This window comes from Pezoporus occidentalis, unplaced genomic scaffold (assembly GCF_034315485.1).
Source record: "Pezoporus occidentalis ecotype Australia unplaced genomic scaffold, CSIRO_AGI_Poc_V1 ctg260, whole genome shotgun sequence".
NCBI classification, from domain to species: Eukaryota; Metazoa; Chordata; class Aves; order Psittaciformes; family Psittacidae; genus Pezoporus; species Pezoporus occidentalis.
Genome location: NW_026914503.1, coordinates 480,992 through 497,553, shown reverse-complemented (window position 1 = coordinate 497,553; position 16,562 = coordinate 480,992). Strand labels below are relative to the sequence as shown.

The following is a 16,562-nucleotide window of genomic DNA, read 5'->3' as shown; positions in this document are numbered from 1 at the left end:
AGTCAAGCTTACAGCAACCACTCACAGTCTGTATTGCTCACAAAATACAGGAATTGTGCCTAAATGTTCGTCTGGTGTTTCTTGGTTCATTTTCCTTTCCACTTAATAATCCTTAAGAAGCGTTATTCCTAAGAAATATTACGTCTTCCTTGCAAGACTGTTCCATCATCCTGTCTTGTTCCTTAAAATTCCTGAAGTCTTTTAGCAACTTCAATAAATAGGATAAAGGCCTGTCCTGAAAAAGTGGTAGACAAATAAGGGAAGGGGGATTTGTAGTGAGGTTTGTGTTTAATTGCTTTTAGCTCCTGGTTAATGGTTGAACAATGATTGTGCTAACAACCTGGAATGTGTGGGCGTCCTGGGAAGGAAGGTGGAGGCTTGCCAAAATACCTGGAAGAACATTTGAAATAGAAGAGGAAGCATGGGAAGGGCAGAAGCAAAGGCTATCAGGACGAGATTAACTTTGCCCAAAGGCTGATGTTGGCCGGGCAAGGAAAGACTAGAGGCAAGCAGCATCATGTGTGGCCCCTCAGGAGATGGTATTTTAAATTTGCTGTACACCACTATTTATAATTGTAACCGATCAAACATGCTTCAGTCCATTTTGCTATTCACATTTTCTTTAAACTCCTGTTTAAAGATAAGAAAAAGTCATCCTTGAATTATGTCCCCCTCTGTCCCAAATTGCCGCTTGTGTAAACTCTGCTGTTGGCAGGCAGAACAAAGACAAGGTTCATGACCTCCACCAAAGGGGAGGCTGTTTTTCTGGGGATAGAATACAGAGAGCTATGGACAATTAAAGCTTTTTTAAACAGTTACTAATTACAAACATTTTTTGGAGTTCAGGTTAAGGAAGGAGACACTTTTAGATAATGATACAATAGGTGTTTAAAACAAGATATGTAATGTTGCTACTACCTTCTCCAGTTTGCTGAATTGTTTTAAAAATGCTTTGAGCCATGGTAAGTATGCTATGTGATCAGTCTTACAGTGAGTAACTGTGTAAGCATTGGTAGTTTCGACGTGTAGGCTCTTCTGCTACCCATCAGTGTTCTCTCCTGCTAAAAAAATCAGGAATACACTAAATGCCAATGGTATCACTCCACAGCATTTTAGAACCCTTAACCAGGCACTGTAAGGCCACTGTTACAAAAGTAACTTCAGAAAAACATTTAGAGAACTGACAGATTTTTAAACACTCTATAAGGAAACATGCACCCAGCACAGTGTCAGCTGAGTGATCTGACACACACCTGGAAGTAAGGCTGAATTTCCTCTCCTCATGCCTTGGTTCTGCCTGAATGCAATATTCTATTATGTGCTGATGATTGAGCCTGTCTGTAGCTGACAGAAAATGACAAGTTACTGAACTAGTCCTTTCTGCCCCCTCCTTGGTTTTGCTGTTTGGGACTTTCAGGCTGCAGTTGTCACTTGAAGACCACAATATGCCATGCACAGGCATGTTAATTATTAACTATTGTTACAAGGAGACTTTTTCAATACAACAACTGAACACAATTTTGTATTTGCTGTCACTAAAATGGGTTCTTTCAGTGCCCAGCCTTCCAAAGTCCAGTGCCTTTGTGAGGAACACTGCCTTCTTTATCGTAATTCCTGTATCAGGCATACTGCACACACATCACCTGCACCTAATGAGGAAAAAACCAACCTGAATTAAAATGCAGAGGGAATCTAGAGTAGTGTCTGTCGAAAAATCATCTGCCCTTTCTCACCAGCAACTAACAACAAACCTCGAAACTTGTCAGTAGGTTTTGTGTCACAGGCCTGGTGCTGGGGGATTACACTGATTTCAGAGGGGCTCCTGTGAGGTTTAACCCCCTAAGAGCGCAGATAAGGAATTCCTGGTGACATATAGTGCTTTACAATGCAGAAGAAACTTGACTCCAAAGAATCCTGTCAGGGCTGCTTGGCCTTGTCTTTCTCATTTCGGCTGCAGGACATCAGTGTGCCGAAAAGCTGGTACCTGTGGAATGCCAGCCTCAAGTGCAGCTTCCTTTTGTAAAGTTAAGGTTTCGGGAACAGTATCGGTATGGCTTTCATAGTGACACTGCATGTGCTCGCCTGGAAATGGAGCCCCTCTGCCTTGTGCTAATGTTGGGTGTTTCAGCTGTGAGTGATTATGTGAACACCCAGCTCCTCGGAGCTGCGGAGGGAAGTTGCCCGTGGCTCTTCTGAGATAAAAAGCAGGAAAGAAACCGCTCCAGAAGCGTATGTGCAGAACCACCACTGTGCGGTGGATTTTAGAGCCGCTTCAGAGGTCTTCCGGTTAGAGAAGTTTAGCTGGGCAACGATCCCAGGTTCCTAACAAAACCTGATGTAAACGGAAACAACACACAAACGCGGGGCTGGGTGCCGGTGCAGCCCGCGACCGTCAGTGGCCGAACAGCTCGGCTCCGGGCCCGCCGTGGGCGCTTCGGGTGGAGCCGGGGGGCAGAGTCGCTGCCTCCTCCCGGCAGACGGAACGGGCTGAGAAAGGCTGTGGGGGGCGAGGCGCCCCGCCGCGGTGACTCAGCGGCGCTGAGTACCGGGCTGCGACCGGTATTTCCTGTTCTCCCGCCCGCCGCCGCCTCTGGGCGAGAGACAGCTTGAGGAGTGAGGAGTGAGTGTGTGAGTGCGTGCGCGTGTGTGTTAGCCAGGGAGCGAGGGTCGGGGGCGCCGGGCGAGTCACCCCTCAGCCGGGGCCAGGCGCAGGTGGAGCCCCACACGCGGAGCGGCGCCTGTCCGTCACCCACTGCTCTCCCCCCGCCGCCTGCCCCACCTGGGGGTGAGGTCGGCACCTGCGGCCGGACCCCGCCCCGGCCCGGCAGTGCAGCGCCGCCCCCGCCCGCAGGAAATCGCCCGACTCGGCGGGAGCGGCCGCACTGGGTCGGGGTTCGGCTCTGTACTCACTAGGAGTCGGCGCCGCTGTGACAGCCCTCAGAGCGGCGAGGACCTTTGAGGGTAGCGTAGGGCGCGCAGTGCCAGCGCCGGGCCGCCTCTCGGGACCTCCCAGTTGGCAGACGCCCCGCCGCCACACCGGGACGATCTCCTCGAGCAGGCGAGTACCCCCGCGAGCTGCCTCCCCCCCCCCCCCCCCCGCCGCTCCCCTGCATCCCTCCCTTCGGGCAGGTGCGGCGTTCCGCTGCCCCCGCTCCACGCTCCAGGGGCCGCGCTGCGGGGAGAGCCGCGCGGGACTTCTCCCGCTCCCTCCTTTGTGTGCTCAGGGCTCGTCTGGCCCCCGCTCGGTTGGTTCCTCGGACGCGCTTTGTCCGCGAGAGCCGGAGCGGCGTCTGCGCTCCCAACGCTTACTCCCCCCGGATTGGCCCCCCCTCCAAACTCCTGGAGCGCCCCTGGAGCCGGCGAACAAGCGGGTTTGGGCCGGGGATAGGCTTTTCCTAACGGGATTAAGCGGCTTTCGGTGACTTTTCCCGTGGTAAGTACTTTCTGGGAGAGCGCGATACTGCGTGGAGAGCGGGAGCGATGTCACCGGGGGATCAGGGGCGGTGTTACCCCGGTTTTGACCCTCGGGAGCGGTGCACACCCGGAGGCGGGGGGGGTCGTGTCTGCCTTTCTCATACACAGAATGGCTGAAGTCTGTGTGTTGGCACATCCCGAGTGGATTCTTGCCGTGCCTTGGGCTTTGGCTAACTGGGTCAGGGGAAGTTTCAAGTTAACAGGGAACCGTAAAACAAAGGAACGGGCAGTTCCAGGGGCCAAATGCTCGATCGCTCCTTAAAGTGCTTTCGCGTCGGCCTTGTTTGCGGTGCTGTAGCCCAGGTACATTAGATTTGAATTGTGGAGCGTTAAGGTTGATCGACCAGTGGTATGTGCTGGCGTTATTAGGCAGCTCTGCCCTTACTTTCCGCCTACTTGAAACCTGTGTCCTCTGCGTATTTTTCCGGTGTGAAAAAGTACATGCTGCCTGACCATACCCGTGCAAGAGTCATACACTCATCTGTCAGATTGGTTATCTGAAAACTTCCATACCTCCAATGTTGCTTTCTAATAATAACTCACTTTAAACAGGTCGAATCTCTGAATAATCTGCTCCCTGGCTTTGATTTATAACCTGGTGTTGAACCCAACAGCTAGGATGGTGTTTGAAAGCTCTCAGCCCCACAGCTGTGCTCCCACAGAGGCCAACAAAGGTCTTCATTGCTTTAACCTTTGGCTGTAGTTGTAAGATGGGATCGTTTGAAACAAATTAAAATGACTCACCTTTTATTTTGCTCAGCAGCCTTTTATTTTAAAGGTTTAGGACTGTGATTCAGCTGTGGTTCAGAGAGAAGAAAACAAACGTGCTATAACTGATAAAATAGCTCCTTTTCTTTCTGAAGCATTAATAATATTAAGGATCTGTCTGTAAACTCTTCCAAGCTCTGACCCTTGTCAGGGTCCATGAGGCCTGCATAGCAAGGATCAGGTACTGGACAGCATGGGAAGTTTGCTTGTGTAAATTGATATTCATTGCTAGATAACCAGGCTGTTTGAAGAGACTTTGAAATGCATTTAGTAAGCATTGTATGCCATTTAGACTTGGTAAGATTTATACTTAGTGTAACCTAGTGCTTATGAGGGCTTTCATCAGGGGAAGCCTTTTGCATGTATTTGACTCTTCAGTGAGTTTACTGTTATAATTGCTTTCCAGGCTGTTATATGCAAACATCTTGTATGCCCTGAATACTGCATTCAGGTAGTGGTAGTGACTCCTCTTCCCTTTGCAAAAGGAAGTCACTCTGGCTTGGAGGAATTGCTTCTGCCTTCAGTTGCATTCTTCATTGCTCTGTATCACAGTGTCAGTAAAGGCTGCTGTTCTCAGAGCCACTACACTATGGTTTTGTGAGACCAAAGATGAGTGCTGAGAATTATGATGGGTTAGGATGATCCCAATACTTTGCATGAACTATAATCTCAACAGAGCTCTTCAGAATGAAGCATCAAAGTAATTAAGTGTCTGATACGTTTTTTTGATTGCTTAATCCCCACTTTCCTGGTTCAGTGCCTTCTAAGGACAACCAGGAGATCTTTTCTAGCAATTAAAATAATGTTTAGGCACTGTCATGGTTCACAAAATGGGATGTCTTGTACCTTTATAAAAGCTGGATGCTTGAACACATCAGAAAGTTCCTAGATCATGAAAACCTGGATGCTTGAAAGCATCAGACAGTTCCTGGATCATAGTAATCCTGAACTGGGGAATGGCCTAATATTTCAGGATTACTTCAAAGCTGCATTTAACTTGGAGCAAATCTTGATGGCAGATAGCATTTGTGTGTGTGTTTTAACAGTTACCAACGTTGTCTGTCTCCAGAACTTCCTTGTAGGGTAAAAGAAATCTCTTGTTACAAGACTGTTCTCTCTTAATTGCTGAAATAACAGTATTTACATTCTCAAGGGCGGTGTAACTTTTGTCATGCCTTGGCTGCATCAGTTTCATCCTGCTGTAGTAATTCTGGAACCTATCTAATTCTAAGGGGAAAGCAAGCATGGTATAACAGCTACAATTTATGGAGGTTAGATGTTTTCAAGTCTGATTTATTTTCAAACAGGTATGAAAATACTCATTGCTGATAAAAAATATATTGAATCTGACAATTGTTACTTGACATCAGCTACATAATGTCTGTGAATCCTAATCCCAAATTGCAGTGAATTTCTGTGATTTTTAGAACTAGATCCCTCAAAAGTGAGATAATCTGTATGTAAAACAAACATTTATGGCAATAAGCAGATAGGGCATAATTATAAGGCCTGTCTTCAGTATGGATCTTGCCATAGTGAAGAATGTTTGCGAATGGTGACTTACTCACCCAAAGAGATTGCAGCCCCAGCATGAGGTTGACTGGTTTTGTGTGGCTGTGCTGTCATATGCACAGCAGTGCATGTTGTCTATCACAGTTAAAGGTTCAGTTTCAGTCCCATGACCAAGGAAGTTATTTGAAAATTCCCAGATGAGTACTGAGGTTTAATTTCTACACAGATTTCTCTCTCAGATTCTACGACAGAATAGAGTTGTTCACGGGCAGAGTGCTTTTCTCAGTTACCTGAACCATCCTCTTCCTCAGAAGGAGCAGCACTGTACTAGATGTGTATTTCTGCTGCGTTGTAAGCTATGCTTATTTCTTGTCCCAGAGCCTTTGGAGCCTACTGTTGCTCTTTATTGTCCTTTTATCAGTACCAGGGTTATCCTGGTCCTGCCCCAGAATTTTTATTTTCTGAATAGGTAAATTGTGATTTAGAACTTAATAATATTATCTCTCTGTGTGTGTGTGTGTGTGTATTGCCAAACAAAGCCTATATTTAACAGTAGAGGGCTGAGGTGGTTTTGTTTTTTTACTTAAATATTGTATAATCAACACAGGTATTGACTGCAGTATAGGAATTGAGCAACTTCATGCAGAAGTAAAGACCACATAGTTTCACAATTTAGACTATTAATGTTTGTGTCGTTTTTTAGTTGCTTTGTTGGTGGTGGTTTTTATTTTCTTTTGATTCAAATAATTGTTTTCTGCAAGTGCCTGTTGCTAGGGAGTGTTGTAGATTTCTGTTCTAAATGAGAACACAGACTGTGGCAACTCCTTTTTGTCCAGTGTTATGTGACCCTTTCAGATGTGAATGTATTTAGAATGTTTATTATCCAAGCCTGGTAACAACCCAGTGAGCTGTGAGAGGTTTGGTCTGATATCTTATATGGCATCTGCACTGGTGTATATTCATCAGCTGCAGGTTTTGTTTTTAGGAAACGTGAGCTACCTAAATCTTCCTGAATTGAGGTCAGCGTTGTCATTGTGCATCTGAGTGTTGGATCCACATGTAACCATGGCTTCTGATCTAGGAAGAAAATGAAACTCAATTAGTGCTGTGTTTTCACGTGTAACGGGAAAATGATTTACAAAAATACTGTGTGATACGGTAGTAAGGCCAGTAAGTGTGCAAGCTAAAAAAAATATAAATCCCCTTTTATTCTGGTTTTCCCCAATGCCTGCTCCATTTGTATGCTATTGTCTTTGCTTCTGTCTTGCACCAGCTTCCTCAAAAAGCAAAACTGCTTTTGAGAAATTTCTTTTTATTTCTCAGTGCATATTATGGTATGGAGATTATCTCAGGTGTGGTCTATATGCATGTGAAATGTCAGATTTAGGATGTCTTGTTAGGTGTGGCTATGTTTTCATTAAGCTAGGTATGAGTTCAGTTATTTTGGGCCATTTTGGATTTTTCCTCAGAATGGCTTAGTAATATCTCTCCCCAAAGTGTTTTGTTGTCATTACTGTCAAATAAAACTAATTATTTAACATCAGCCTGCATTGTATTGGTAAACTGAGCCTGAACTCAATACTGGCTCAGCTTCATCTAAACCAAGGTTTTGCATATTTCTTAGAGCTATTTATTACTTGCTTTGCTGCCTTGTTGTTTGGTTTTTTTTTTCTTGTTTTCCCCCCCCTGGTTCTCTCATTTTCTTTTCCCTCCCCCTTAAGAGACATTAGAGAAAACCCCTAAATCTATCTCTCCTGTGCATCACTGTTAATAGCAAGGCTGTCAGTAGTCTGGCTTGCTCTCTCTTTTCTAACATCTGCTTCATCATCTAGCTCTGCTTAATAGCCAGCAGATTTGACTGCTGGTGTCTCTAGCCTCCTTAAAACAACTTTGTGTAAGCTGATTCTGAGAATCTCCAGGAGCATATGGACTGTTCAGGCAGTGGGCAATCTCTTAAGGAGGGGCTAAAAGCAACTGCAACCTGTGATGCTGTGTGAAAGATGTTTCCAGGTCCTTCTCTTTCCATGAAATCACTCCCATTCCATGCCCCCAGCCTCATCCTTGATGCTCTTTTGTCTCAAGGTTGTTTCAATGGATCAAGCTTGACATATGTATTGACTGATTTTTAATTTTCATTGTTTTTTAGCTATATGGCCCAGATGAGGCACATATGTTCTGGAAGTTAACAACTGTCTGTCATAGTTATTCTTGCAACCTGAGAAAAACCATGTAGGAGAACTTTTTTCCTTTGCTTTCTTCATAAAAAAGTCCTTTGGTCTGTACATTTTACATCTTTTTTTTTTTTTTTTTTTTTTTTGAGAAATGAGAAAGAGCAGGATTTTGTCACCTTCCAAAGATGGAAAGTAATTTGTGGTTATGTTGGGCAATGGTTGTCTCCTCTGTGGGTGAGTCCAAAGTGACTAAAGATGTGATCATGCTTCTGTCATCAGTTTACATGAAGTATGTTCTACATCTCATTAAGGGAATATGACTGTTTTCATCTGTCAAGGATTAGAGCAAAAGGCAGCTTTTGCTTTGATCTCGTAAATGTTTCTTTAATTCAGAAAAGAGTTTCTGTCATTCTTTCCCCATTCCTGGAAATATGTATTGCTTTCCAAACCATCCACTGTAATTGAATTTACAATTTTTACAGGGTGACTGAAAATAAGGAAACTTCAGAATTGCTTTGCAAAAGTCATCTGTAGAATTTCAGCTGGTTTGAAATCATTGTACCAAGAGTGAAACATTTGTGGGGTTTTTCTTGCTGTTTCAGCTATGGAAGCACAGAAAAGAGTAGGGAGTTTTGGAACAGAGAAAGACAAGCTGGCAGTTTTCATGGAGTCCTGTTTCCCTACAGCCAGTGTAGCTTGGTAAGGCCATGACAAGTGCTTGAAGCCTCATGGCATGTTGCCACAATGCGCTGTACCTGTTTCGTAGAAATGCATGTAACTGTTTTTTCTGTGTTTGGTAAACTGATTAGTAATTAATGTGAGAGATTCATGGGGAAAAAGGTTAGTGGAGGATACCAATATAGTGAATAAGCCAAGAATCTTCTTAGCTGAACTATGGGGTGGTTTCTTACTGTTGTCTTTTGAAATTTGGCTGAAGAACGTGAATTCCTGAGGTTGACACAAATATTTTCTTACACCTTAACTCTCAGATGTTTGTTCACTTCTGTGTTCCCAGATAGGAAAATTACACTGTGTTCTTTCCAATAAAACTTGGTGTCCATTCTTCCTGAAAAAATACAAAGCCAGAAGGGGAGTAGATGGTAACTCCCCAACAGGAAGCAATGGAAGACTGCGTGTTTTAGACTTTGTTAGTTCTGCAAAAGCCACCCTTATCTAACAAGGGATGTACTAGCACCTTTGAGTTTCTGTTTTCAAATAAAGCAAAAGGAAGTTCAGTTGAACAGCCACCACGTACGAAGGATGTGGAGCTGTTGAAGCAAGTCCTGAAGAGGACCGTGAAGATGATCAGGAGGCTGGAGCACTTGTCCTATGAAGACAGGCTGAGAGAATTGGGTTTGTTCAGCCTGGAGAAGAGAAGGCTCCAGGGAGACCTTAGAGCAGCTTCCAGTACCTAAAGAGGCCTACAGGAAATCTGGAGAGGGACTTTTTACAAGGGCTTGTAGTGACAGGATAAGGGGGAATGGTTTTAAACTGAAAGAGGGGAGGACTTGGATTAGATATTGGGGAAAAAAAAATATTCAGTAAGACAGGTGAGACACTGGCACAGGTTGCCCAGAGAAGTGCTGGGTAGTCTTTAAGGTCCTTTCCAACCCTAACCTCTATGAATGCTGGTGCAAGGTCTGCTGTGTTAGAGCATGTGTCCTGTTTTACTGTGAATTTAAAGTATGCAAACCTCGATTGCGGACAATACAGTTACAATCTGATTTTTGTAAGATGAAGATGTGCAGGGTAATCGCGTAACTGAAAACACGTACTCCATTTTAGGTTATTTCATTGATTAGATATTAAGAGGAAATTCTTCACTATGAGGGTGATGAAACACTAGCACAGGTTGCCCAGAGAAGTTGTGGCTTCTGCATCTCTGGAAGTGTTCAAGGCCAAGTTCGATAGGGCCTTGAGCAATCTGGTGTAGTGGCAGGGCAGGTTGGAATTTGATGATCTTTAAGGTCTCTTCCAGCCCAAACCATTCTATGATTCTGTGAAGCTGATAAACTGTGAGTCAGTCTTAGCCCCTCTAGATACCAGGAGATTCCATGAACAATTTAATCAAAAGCAGTGCTTGGATGTAATGGGTGCTTATTGTGTGAGCTTGGCTTTTCTGTGTACAAGAGCAGTTGTGGGGCACCTATTTTAGTAAGAATTTATACACTTTGCGCAGAGAGACAAAAGATGGACCAGAGCTGCGCTGAATGCTTTTTAGACTTTGCATAGGTTTTGAAAAATACTTTAGGAAAGTTTTTGCAAGAACTGTTAATTAGATCTGTAAGAGGAAAATTTAGTGTTAAACATTGTTACATGGGAGAGGAGGGATGGAAAGAAAGAAGTACCAAAACTTCATAGGAGAAATTATGGCAGTACTGATCTTGATAACAAAACTGACTCTGAGGAAAGACTGAATCTCATATAGATAAAAAAAAAATCTGTGTTTCAAGTAAAACTGCATTTTCAGACTGTATATTCCTTACATACCAGCATGCAGCTATGTAGGTGAAAATTAAGTTTTTTCCCCTCTGACAGTTGTTTCTATTGGTATCCTGTGAATCTAAAAGATACTTGATTTTATTTTGCTCTTCCAAGATCAGTCTCACAAATTATTATTTGGTAATAACTTGAAATAGTTCCATGTGTGCATATGTTAACCTACAAATGTGAATGAATATTGAACACCAAATACAGGTAACACAGGATTGTAAGTAATACAGGACCTGCAGTGGTATACAGATATTGCAGAAGCTGAATATTCTACCAAATAAGTAATGAAAACTAGTGGGTTTCATCTTACCCATTTCTAAAGTAGCATAGAATGTTAAGTCACCCTAACAGAAATAGAGATACGCCTGACAAAATACTAGGGAATAATTAAAATGCACGGTTCACAGAGGGAGTTGTGGCTGAAGTCTTCAGTCTTTCTATCCTATCTGTTCTTTTTACATTTTTATGTATAGTACTGCTTAAGTATGTAGTATTTATGTAATATATATATAAATCATTCATATCTTACTATCTCAGATCTAAGTAGCATTACAACACAATTTCCTTAGTCTTTTTGCAGTCAAGTACGTCTCTCTTAATACTGCAGTTTCACAGTACTGCAGGATTTCCCAAATGTCACTGTTACTTCAGCATGTACATCTGTCTCCTCCTTCGTAGTTATTGCCTGAGGTCTTTGGCATGTACAATTACTTACCTCATGGCTAGAACGATTTTGACCTGGGAAGTGTTTTTGGCATTGTGTGAGGCATATTTGAATGACAAGTAGGCATCATAATGGAAGTCTCTGTCTTTCATAATGCTGTGCAAGCCACATAAAGAAATTTGTCCATGCCTTTTCTGAACAGATCAGATAAATCTCTTGTAACACTTCCAGTGTACAGAGCTTCGTGGTGCTGAGGAGAAAAGTTGAAACAACCTGTTGTTGTCCATCACAGTGTCTAAAACAGTCTCAAGTTTTCTGTGCACATCTCTCTTATTCTCTGGTCAGATTTTACAGAGGAGTTACCTAGTGCTCCATTAGCAGTTGAAAGATTATAGACAGTGGAGATTTAGCAAAGGATTAGTCAATTGGAGAGTGTGCATTATCCGGCCAGGCTTAGAACCCTGATTGTCTCCTCAATCATTTTCATTAGTGTCTTATTCAAAGATTCAGTTACGTAACAGTGACGTTTCTGGGGAATCTGGTAGGAGTTTTTCTTTGGTTTCTCTCTCCTAATAAGTCTCTAAGCCTGGGAGAGGAAAAAGCTTTGCTTTTCTGCTTCAGACTCGCAGCGTGTTTTAAAAAGCACCATTGATAAGTGCTTCAGATAAGTGAAGAGGCATGACTTCAGTTGCAGTGTCTACATTTGGATGATAATTTGGCGTGGTGGAACTCTTGAGAGAGGCAGGATGCGGTACAAGAAATACATAACTATTTTAGAAGCAGCAATAGGTATTACTCCCCTTAACAAGAGGGAACTGCTTCCTGAGGGTAGACATGCAAATCTGTGGCAACATCCAGGGTAAGTGCTAAAAAAACAATCGGTATGTAGCTATGGGAAAACCTGTCCTCACCTCAAATCATGCAATTTTAAAACTTGTTAGCAGAAGAGAGTTGAGTCATTTGTAAAACATTTAACCTTTTTTTTGTACCTTCCAAATGGTGTATCTTCTTCAGTTGTGGTTGATCTTGGTGGTTTCTTTGGAGATTTATGTGTACTTCTCGTCCTTGACCAGTAGAATAAGTAGGAGAACGTGTTGTTTCCAAATCAGAAGTTTGCTAAAGAACAGAAAGGATAAGTAGGTGTATACTCAGAATGAAAATTAAATGGGTGTTTTGTGTTTGTTGTTCACTACTAACTTGATGTACGTACATCTGTGTTCCCCCTCACCATCATTTAAGAAATACGTAATTGAGTCTGTGACAAAGCTAGCACCTTCTTAAAGTGGAAGACCACTTTTCTCTGTGTACGCAACTGTTGTTCTTTGCCAGGAAGCAGGAGTTCATCATATTTAGGAATACTGTTTCCCTAAAGTAAAGCTTCAGTTATTATGAGAGAAGTAAATTAATGCTATTGCTGTTCAAAATGTGAAATACCAAGCATTCTGGTTTTGTTAAAAAAAATTGAGAGTGCTTTCTTGTACCAAACAGCTTGAGTATTAGGCTTTGGACAGTTCTTTCTGTTCACAAAGGTTTCTCTCAAAAACTTACACATGTGAAAGGGGATTGTCGCTCTTTCCCACCTGCTCCTGTATAAGTAGCATCAATAGATGATGCTACTTCTCCGCAGCCCTTCTAGTCTCTTTGTTGTACATTAGAATGGTTTTCAGATGTTGCAGAGGAGTGCAAAATGTCAGAGGGTTTTGTTCAAGCGCAATTAATGTTTCTGCTGGTTTGGAATAGTTTTATGTTTAGTAAGACTTCAAAGAAGTAACATTGACTGTTTGGCTGTAACTGAACTCAGATTTGTCCTGTAATTTTTCCACAAGAGCACTTCCTCTTAGCAGTGGCAGCAACAGTAGAAGCAATTAAAATGCAGTTCACTATATGATTTTTTTTGCTAGTTTTATCACCAAAACAACAAAAACTAGTTTAGAAAATACGCTGATGCCAAGAGTTTCCAGCCTGTTATGAATACAAGTATTTTTTAAGTTGATCCTAAGTTTCTGATACTGTGTTAATGAGTACTTGTAGGGCTTTTTGTTAAAAATCTGTCCATTAAAAGGGGTTCTTAGTATAATGTATTTGGACACAGGACATTGGAGTGTCCTAGACTGTGACTTCCTTTAATTGTTTCATGTAACTTATCTACATGCCGATCTGTTTGAATTTTGCAGCCACTCTTTGCATGTTGATTAAATGGTACATGACTGCCCTTGATGCTTTGAGAAGCTGGCTTGGAAAGTAATAGTACATTCCTGCAAAATTCCTCTTTGTTTTCAAGTAGGTTTGTTTGGCCACAGTTGCAGCTTGAAACAAGCTGTCTAAAAATGAAACTTATTAACTGTAGTATTCATTATTCTTTTGTTTTGTGACTGGGACTGCTTGGCTTCCATCTACTACTGAGTGTAAGTCAGTATCAAAAGTGCAAAAGACACTACCCTGTTAATATTTGGATTTATTTCCAGCATGCTTAATCGGGCATCTCCCTCCTTTCAGGAAGGGAGGGGTTTAGTTAGTGTGATTGCTGTGCACACTTGGAATTCCAAACTGGTCAAGATGTATGTGGATTATGTTTGGATTTGCCATTCCAGCCATTTCAGAAAAGCAGAAAAGCTGTTGTCATTGGACTGTAATAGGGATCCCTTTTATGTTTTCATTAAAACTTTCAGGGAACTAGAGGTTGGTAACCAACAGTTGTGGTAAACTGTGGGTTGAAGAAATAGTGCTGTTTTTCTTTTTTTTGTAGCTGCAGAATGCTTACTCTGTATAACTGGAACAAGCAAATTAATAACTCACTTGCTAAACATCAGCTTATTGCTTGACTTCTGGAGGTACCCTGTCACGCTGCTATAAAAAAAAAGTGTTTTAAAAGTGTGTATGTGTTGGAAAAAAACCCAAAACATGAGGCAGTTGCCAAAGCCTAATACTGAATGTAGGATATAGAAGTCCTCATCTGTCATTATCCCACTGCATAAATCCAGGTGCATGCTTAACCCATGTGCTTCCTTTATTTCTCTTAGTCATCTCTTAAAATTAAAAAAAAAAATAAAAAAAAATAGTGTGATGCTAGCTTCAGTGCCATCTCTTGAAAGTTGTGAAAATTCTGATTAAAAACCCAGACTAAGGTGCTAAAGAAAGCCAGAAAGGCAAATACTTTGTTTTGCTAAGGCATTCCTTTCCATTTCCATATAAAAGGCATTACAAAGTGTGTGTGTGGGGGGTTTCTACTTCCATTTTCCTTGGAATAGTGATGAGATTTCTGTGACAAATCAATTTTCTTAACTTTGGGCATCTACATGCAGGGGCAAAATGATGGCAGAATAGTTTGGATTTGGCTTGCTTGTGTAACTTTCTTGCAGCTTCCAGAATAGTGTTCCATGCACAGCCTGAACAATAAAGCTGATGTTTGTTCATAATATACAGTATAGCTCTTGCTGCTCTTTATTGTTCACAGAAACTCGTATTAAGCATTCTTTTGTGGTGTGACTTCTGAAATCATGCCTTGATTTAAAACAGCAGTTGATTACTTTCAGAAAGATGCTTTTATGCTGGCAGAAGCAGCAGACAGGGGAAAAGACCTCCTAGCTTCACCAGTGTGATGTCTGGCAGGTGCTTACATTTGTTAAGTTTTTAAGAAGTTAATCTGCAATGAAATACAATTTTAAAAATATCTTAGAAGTTTTAAGTTTGCTTTTTTAATCTTGGACCTCATTATGATTTTGCTCAGGAAAAAGGGGGTGCCGCACACAAGATGCATCAATAAAATGTGGGGTAGACTTGCAGATAATTGGTGAAGTTCTGCAGAATTCTTTCAGTTTCTCTTATGGCTCTCCTGCTATCTATAAATGGGTAATGGAGTATTAACAAGACTAAAAGAAGCAAGCAAACACCACCACCACCCCAAAAGAAAAAAACAAACAAAAAACAAACAAAAAAAAACCCAACCCCCCCCCCAAAAAAAAAACAAACCCAAACCAACCAACCAAAACCCCCCCCCCAAAAAAAAAACCAAACCAAAACAAAAAAACAGTCAAAACACCCCAAAACCAAAGCCAAGCATATACATTGGAGATTAAAAAAATGTTAAAACAAGCCTGTTACAAGTACAGCTAAGATATTCTTCCAGGAAAGTCTGGCTATATGCTTTTGAAGATGGAAGACTTTGGAAAGGTGTTCTTTGAGAGGAATTCATATGATAAAGATGCGTGTTTGTTTTATTTTAAAAACAAAGCCCAAGGAGCAAACCCTAACCATCGGCTTCTGTTTCTATTTCTGTCAAAAGTTCTTTCATCTTAGTTAAACCATCCATTTTCTGTTTTCCTACATGGGATAATCAAGGGCTGGGACAAGGGATGGGATGGAGGAGGAGCCCTGTGACATGGATGCTGAATGGAGCTAACTTACTGCTTGTACAGAAGAGGGGTAGCTGAGGCCCCTGAGCAAGGGAAGGAATTGAAAATTACATTGGGAATTGCTTCTTTTCTGTCATTTTGCAACTGTTAAGTTGCCAGTTGAAGTAACAGAGTGCATGTATCTGATTGTATCTTGAGCATAACCTCAGTAAGAATAATGTTCTTACTAGTTTAACTTTGTACAATTCAATGCAAACTAAGCCATCGCACTAAGACTAAAAATGCATTGCTGCTTGGTGTGCAGGCTTGTGTGAATGCCTCATGAGGATAGTGATTGAATGGAAGTTTGCAGCATTGCTGCAAGTGTAGATATTTCTGAGTATCATCTCCTCTCTTTAAGCACTGTTTCCACTTGATTCCCAGGGAAAATAAAGCATGCTAAACTAATCAGGGACATGTATTTTATATCTTCTTTGTATCTAGGACTTCAGTGTCCCAGGCTTCACAGTCATTCTTTTATGATTATATATTACTGAAATGAAACTTTGTTTTTCAGGGAGCAAACTACTGCACTGCCATCTCCTTGTGAGTGGGACTGGGAGCAGAGCTGTACATCAAGCCCAAAGCATCTCACAGAGAGTAGACAGAGACATTCAAAAATCGTCATTCCTCAGAAGGTACTAGTCAAGTTGCATTAGTTAGAACTGGCCATTAGTTTAAAACAACAGATTCTCATCATGTGCTAGCCAGAATGTTAATTCTTTTAGCTATGTTTTTAAAAGTTTTTAAGAAACTGTGATTAATAGAGTAATATACTGAAATTGGAGCTAATTCTTTCGGACTCCCAGACTAATTAGAATGAGCACATGCACATTTGCTGAAAGCTTTGTGATGTAGAACAGGCCACCAGAGGAGGAGAGACTCCTGCAATGAACTCGGTATTCTGCTAGTTATGCAAATAATAATGCACAGGACTGTACTAGTTCATTTCTTAGTTAAGCACTGGTAAAGAATGGATTTAATCTATGGTGATGTCCACAGCAAATATAAATATTTAGCATGGATTTGGGGATAAATAAATTCAAGCACAGAGGGTAGTATTAATGGGAATTGCTTAGTGACTCAATG

General features: G+C 41.8%; 1 protein-coding gene and 1 long non-coding RNA gene across 2 annotated transcripts in view; one reads left to right on the top strand and one right to left on the bottom strand.

Annotated features, from left to right (window-relative positions):
• The first annotated feature begins 3,246 nt into the window (after window positions 1-3,246).
• The window catches only part of TJP2 (tight junction protein 2), a 62,975-nt gene continuing 49,659 nt past the window's right edge, over window positions 3,247-16,562 (top strand). The window contains exons 1-2 of the mRNA XM_062624073.1: window positions 3,247-3,433; window positions 15,991-16,111. The gene's annotated coding sequence lies outside the window, so the exon portion shown is untranslated. The remainder of the gene's footprint in view (window positions 3,434-15,990; window positions 16,112-16,562) is intronic.
• On the bottom strand, window positions 6,324-12,209 carry LOC134166432 (uncharacterized). The gene is made up of 2 exons (XR_009965876.1): window positions 12,072-12,209; window positions 6,324-6,831 (listed from the first exon to the last, which is right to left on the bottom strand). It is a non-coding gene; the product is annotated as an uncharacterized LOC134166432 (long non-coding RNA).